Source organism: Triturus cristatus, chromosome 4_1, assembly GCF_964204655.1.
Source record: "Triturus cristatus chromosome 4_1, aTriCri1.1, whole genome shotgun sequence".
Classification (NCBI taxonomy): domain Eukaryota; kingdom Metazoa; phylum Chordata; class Amphibia; order Caudata; family Salamandridae; genus Triturus; species Triturus cristatus.
In genome coordinates, this window is record NC_140585.1 from 449,796,435 (window position 1) to 449,802,434 (window position 6,000).

Consider the following 6,000-nt stretch of genomic DNA (forward strand, 5'->3'; position numbering starts at 1 on the left):
AGAACTATTGAAAATGAAATATCATGATGCACAAACATCATTAGAAGAATAGCGTTTTTGAGGCAAATAATATTATTTTAAATTTCCCCCCGATAAATTGGTTATATATATAGTTGTTTTAAATTATTTTATTGTGTTTTAGTTGATATTTTGATTTTATGCGTTACTATTGTTTATATAAATTGTAATTGTTTTAAAAATATAGCTTGTAATTTTAGGGATTTAAAAAATTGTATTTAATTTTCTAATAGTAATTCTAAGTGTTGTAGCAGGTTATTGAGTTTGTTGGGGAAGTTAATTAGGCAATAATCATCTCATCAATTGTATTTAATTGTATGATTGATATTTATTATGTTAATTATGCAATACTGATTTATTTTCACTATATGCTATTTGCAGGCTATGTTTGTAGGATTATAGGGTGGGAATGTAATTAATAATTAACAATTAATTATTAATTGTTAATTATTTAATTGGTTTTTAATTATGACATTTTTGAGCAATTATATTTTAGCTGTGTGTTGCTTGGTTTGTAGTGGTGTAGGGTGGGAAGGTAATTGAGTAATAATTCATTGCTAAGTTGATATTGTTAGATAACTATTAAATTCATTTTTAATTAGGTAAAATATGGAATACTGATTTATTTTTACTCATATTTTAGTTCCAGGATGGTAAGTTTGTAGGGGTATGGGATGGGGAGGTAATTAAGTAATAAGTAAATAACTATTAATTATTATTTGTAAATTAATTATTTAATTGAATTTTAAATATGTAAATTGTGGAATACCGCGGAGCGGTGCGGACCACAAATCCCAGCTTGCCCTGAGACTCCGCCCACTGCCAGATTCCCGCGCCGGAGGAGCTGAAAAGAGGGCAGCTCCCACTGGGGAGCGGGGAAGCATTACGGAGCCGCTGTCGTCCCTGTGGAGGAAACGCTGCCTTTGATCCTTAACGTGCCTACCTGGTACCACCGTAGCAGAGCCCTGTAGTCCTGGTCGCACCCGCCGCCGTGCCTTACATCGCGCGGCCGCGGAGCGGTGCGGACCACAAATCCCAGCTTGCCCTGAGACTCCGCCCACTGCCAGATTCCTGCGCCGGAGGAGCTGAAAAGAGGGCAGCTCCCACTGGGGAGCGGGGAAGCATTACGGAGCCGCTGTCGTCCCTGTGGAGGAAACGCTGCCTTTGATCCTTAACGTGCCTACCTGGTACCACCGTAGCTGAGCCCTGCAGTCCTGGTCGCACCCGCCGCCGTGCCTTACATCGCGCGGCCGCGGAGCGGTGCGGACCACAAATCCCAGCGTGCCCTGAGACTCCGCCCACTGCCAGATTCCCGCGCCGGAGGAGCTGAAAAGAGGGCAGCTTCCTCCGCCTCGCGGACGCGCGCGGGCGGCGCCGGGCTGAGCCCGGGCAGAGGGCGGGCCGTCTGTGGCTGACCGAGGCTGGGCTGGGCCACGTCCCCTGTGATTTTATCCTGGACACGTGAGTTCTCTGTTAATCCTACACTACACTCAGAGGAATTGGATTGTTGTAGTCTGGCGTGCCTCTCAGCCCTGATATTGGGCCAATATTTTTGCCTAGGTGAAGCATATACCTCTTTGGTTTGGGGCTGGCATTTTCATCTGTGTACTGACTATGTCGAGCACCAAAACGGATATATGTACAGTTGCGGCTGGCCCTATGGATAATTACCTAGTGAAAGTGGTCAATAAAATCAATAAGGACCGCAGACTATCTCTTGGGAGGGGGGGCCCCCTTGTTCACCCTGATACTTCTTGTACACCTGTGGATGTTAACCTCTCATTGAGATTTTGCTCTTAGATGACCTTAGGAAGACCCTAGGGTCTGATGAGGTAGATAGAGTGGGTGGGGAGGGAATGAGGGAAGGCCCGGAAGTGAAACCTTCTTTGACCTGGACTCAACCAGGAGAATCAAGATGATTCTAACCTGGGCAACATAGATCTTCCTTTAGGTGGGGGAGAAGGCCCTAGTGGCCCTCTCTTTACCCCACCAGGAAGAGTACAGAGTTTACCTAGGAGATCCAGATCTCCCTCTGTAGAATCACAACACTCAGGAACTTCTGTAGGGACTTCCATATCAAAAAGGAGGGAATCCTCTTATGATAGACAGTGCCAACATCTGGAGCTTGAGAAAATCAAGCTTATGCTCAAGAAGGAGCAGTTGGCCCTAGACAGGGAATCCCTAGAGCTCCAGAGAGCAACAAAGAGATTGGGATGAGGGTCCCATGGTGGAAACAACAGTGTCCCTAGGGTTAAGGAGTATAGTCATGATCATAGCAACCTGAACAAGATAGTCCCTCCCTACCAGAGTGAGATGACATCCACAAATGGATAACTGCACTAGAAAGGGCCTGTAAGTTACAGAGGGTCCTTCAGGAGCAGTGGGCAGCTATCTTGTGGATCTCCTTTGCTGACAAAGGTAGAGACAAGCTCCTCACTGTTAGAGAAGAGGATTCTGACAATTATTCAGTCCTGAAGAGTGCTCTCATTTATGGGTTTGGCTTAACCACTGAACAGCACAGGATTAAGTTCAGAGACACCCAGAAGACACAGACTCAGGACTGGGTTGACTTTGTAGATTGTGCTACTAAGGCTCTGGAATGCTGGTTACTTGGCAGCAAAGTAAATGATTTTAAAGGGTTGTACAATTTAATTATGAGCTAGCAGATCCTAAATAATTGCCAAAATCAGTTGGTGCATCAGTACTTGGTTGATTCTGATCTGACCTCTCCCCAAGAATTGGGAAAGAAGGTAGACAAATGGATCAGAACCAGGGTGAAGCAGTACTCAGAATTAAGGTGGTGGCCAAAGAAGCAAAATGTTAAAACGTCAGATATGCGTGGGGGCAGGGGTAAAGACCAGAAGTCTTCACAAGGGTCCCAAAAACCTGCATCTGGAGAGAGTTCCAATCTAACAAGGGTAAAAATAAAAAGAAGCCTTGGTGCTTCCTGTGTAAGGAGAAAACCCATTGGACAAGAGATGCCAATTGTTCAAGGGCCAAGGATCCTCCTACCAACACCACCACTGCCCCTAAGGCAACTGTTCCCCCTAGTTAAGCTCCAAGTGGTGGTACAGTGAATAAGGGTATAGTAGGGTTAATCCTAGTCAGAATTCCAACTCAGGCTGTTTTGGTGATGGAGGCATGGATATTGCCTCCTTATTTGTCAGTCCCAGTAACCTGGGCAAGTACAGACAACAGCCTTTGATAAATGGAAATGAGACCATGGCATATAGGGACACAGGTGCAAGTGTCACAATGGTGACAAAAGATCCTGTGGGACCTGACCAGATCATACTTGGTGAGATGTACCAAGTGACCAATGCTAGCAATGTCAGGACAGGCCATTCCTTGGCACTTGTGAATTTCACCTGGGGAGGGGTAACTGGCCCTAAGAAGGTTGTGGTTAGCTCAGACCTCCCTGTGGAATGCTTGTTGGGCAATGATTTGGAGTCTTCAGCCTGGGCTGATGTGGAAATCAGGACACATGCAGAAATGTTGGGCATCCCTGCAGATGTGTTTGCCATGACTAAGTCACAGGCAAAAATGTCTTCCACTGAACAGGCCCTGAATCCTGAAAAGATGGACCAGGTACCTTCCGAGAGAAGGAGCAGTAGGGGTAAGGTAGTGTCTTCCCCCCTGCCTCAGAGTGAGGATCAGTCTCCTGAGGGAGATGATCCCAGTCCCTGTGAAGGAACTGTCTCAGAGGAACTTGAACCTGACCAGGTTCAGTTCTTATGACAAGGGGTCCTCCCAGGGCAGATCTGAGCCAGGAGCAGCTGAGCTGCCCCTCTCTTGAACCCCTCAGACAGCAAGCTGCTGCTGAGGCTGCTGGGAGTGCTACTGGGTCCCACAGGGTCTGCAGGGATGATGGACTTTTATATTCAGAGGGTAGAGACCCCAAGCCTGGTGCTCCCAGAAGGTTGGTCATACCTCTGAAGTTTAGAAGCTTCCTATTAACACTGGCACATGACATCCCATTAGCAGGACACTTAGGCTAAAGTAAGACCTGGGACAGGCTTGTCCCCAACTTTCACTGGCCTCACATGTCAGAAGACACAAAGGAGTGTTGTCGCTCCTGTATCACTTGCCAAACCAGTTGTAAGGCAGGTACCACCACAAAGGCCCCTTTGATACCACTACCTGTGGTGGGGGTTCCCTTTGGGAGGGTTGGAATTGACATCGTTGGTCAAATGGCTCCTCCAACTGCATCTGGGCGCAGATTCATACTAGTGGTGGTGGACCGTGCCACTAGGTGTCCATAGGCAATGCCCCTTAGGACCACCACAGCTCCTGCTGTGGCCAGGGCCCTCCTGGGAAGCTTTTCCAGAGTGGGTTTCCCTAAGGAGGTGGTATCAGACAGAGGACAAACTGTATGTCTGCTTATCTTACTGCTATGTGGAAGGAATGTGGAGTGAATTACAAATTCACCGCACTCTATCCCCCACAATGCAATTGGTTAGTTGAGAGGTTCAACAAAACCCTCAAGGGCATGATAAAAGGTCTCCCTGACAAGCTTAGGCATAGATGGAATATCCTTTTGCCCTGCCTTCCCTTTTCCTACAGAGAGGTTTCTCAGAAAGGGTTGGCTACAGCCCTTTCAGACTTATGTTTGGACATCCAGTTAGGAGTCCCTTATGTTTGGTTAAGGAGGAATGGGAGTTACCTCTCAAACCACCTAAACAAGACATAGTGGACTAGTGGACTGTGTACTTGGTCTCTGCTCCAGGATGGCTGAGTATATGAAGACGACATCCAAAAACCTTGAGGCTAGCCAGGAACTACAGAAAGCCTGGCATGACCAAAAGACTGTTTTGACTGTGTATCAGCCAGGACAGAAGGTATGGGTGTTGGAGCCTGTGGCCCCAGCAGCTCTCCAAGACAAGTGGAGTGAGCCCGATACTATTCTTGAGCAAAAGGGAGAGGTTACCTACCTGGTGGACCTTGGAACTCCCAGGAGCCCCCATAGGGTGCTCCATGTGAACAGGCTCAAGCCCATATGTGGACGGGGCAGTCACGGGTTGACTACTGATGAGGGACAGGTGGAAGAGAGTGATCCACTCTCTGACCTCCTCTCACAGAACCCTGATGATGGTTCAGTTGATGGCGTAGCCTTGGCAGGCAGCCTCACTGAACAGCAACAGACTGATTTTAGGAAGGTCCTTTAACTACCTGGTGTACACATGAGGTGGACACAGGTTACAGTCTGCCTGCTAAAAATAAAATTTACAGGCAACCTGATCATATCGGGGACTGTATCAGGACTGAGGTCCAGAAGATGTTGGAACTGGGAGTGATTGAGCCCTCAGATAGCCCTTGGGCTAGCCCAGTAGTCTTGGTACAAAAACCTCACACCCAGGGTGGTAAGAGAGCGCTGAGCCTTCCATTTGGGTTGGGTTGATCCCTGTAAGCTCACAAAGTCACCTTCTTCAGACAACAGTCCCAGCAAACACATTGCTTCATCTACAGAAGTGAGAGCAACGGATTTGTCCTTACAGTGAAAGAGGATCTTAAAGGGGAACCCCCAATGATAGGAAATATTGCGGCTCTGAAGATGATCTGCAATGGGCTTAAACAACTGGCATTTTAACAGGGTTTACATTGATATCTTGCAGTAGAGTTATAATGTTGATCCTTGATACACCAATTTGTCTCTACTCCAAGCTGTCCTCAAAATATCACCCTTAATGCAGAAGAAGTGAATCCAGACCAGAACATCAGGGATGAGTTTGTTGCGAATTTGGTATGTGTTTGTAACCTTGTGAACACAGTCAAGTTCAATCTGTTGGTCCTCTGGTGTAGACAGCAGGGTGCGAAACAGGCCCCAGACACATCTCTACATATTAGAGGCAGCGACCAACTCTGGTATCCCTCAAATGCAGGTAACACAATGAGAATTGGGGACTGGGAGCTAGGTTAGAAAGAAGGAGGTCCAGTACCAATGCTCCCATAGAATTAAGTGTATATACTTGAGGGGTAGCTGTT